Consider the following 710-nt stretch of genomic DNA (forward strand, 5'->3'; position numbering starts at 1 on the left):
TCTATATCCCACTCTCACACTCTCTATATCCCACTCTCACACACTCTTTATATCCCACTCTCGCTTCATTCTCACCCACACTCATCTCTCCCACTCTCATATTCTATATCTCTCGCTGTTTCTCGTACTCTCTGTCTGTCTCACTCTCATTTCAAACTCACTCTTACTCTATTTCTCACTTCATCTCTCTGTCTCTCCCATTTACTTTACACTTTTCTCTGTCTCTGTCCCAGTCTCTCTTCATTTCTCTCACTCACTGACTCTATCTCTCCCACTTTCACTTCATTTCTTATTCTCACTTTATCTCACTAAGTGACAGAGAGATGAAGCGAGAGTCATTTTCCCACTCTCGCTTCATCTCTCTGTCACTTAGTCTATATCTCCCACTTTCACCTGATCTTTCACACTATCTCTCACTTCACATCTCAGCCTCACACTCTTTCTCTCCAACTCTCACTTCCTCCATGCCTCAACCTCTCACTATCCCTTCCACTTTCCCTTCATCTCTCTCCCTCTCATTCTCTCTACGTCTTCCACTCTCATGTCATCCCAATCTCACTTCACCTGTCACTCTCCTGCTGTTACTTCATCTCTCATTCTCTCTATCTCTCCCACGTTTTCATCCCCCATATCTCACTCATACTTCGTCTCTGTATTTCTCTATCTCTTCTACCCTCACTTCACCTCCCTATCTCTCACTTTCTCTGTCT

Source organism: Rhincodon typus, chromosome 48 (genome assembly GCF_021869965.1).
Source record: "Rhincodon typus isolate 14 chromosome 48, sRhiTyp1.1, whole genome shotgun sequence".
In the NCBI taxonomy this organism is placed as follows: domain Eukaryota; kingdom Metazoa; phylum Chordata; class Chondrichthyes; order Orectolobiformes; family Rhincodontidae; genus Rhincodon; species Rhincodon typus.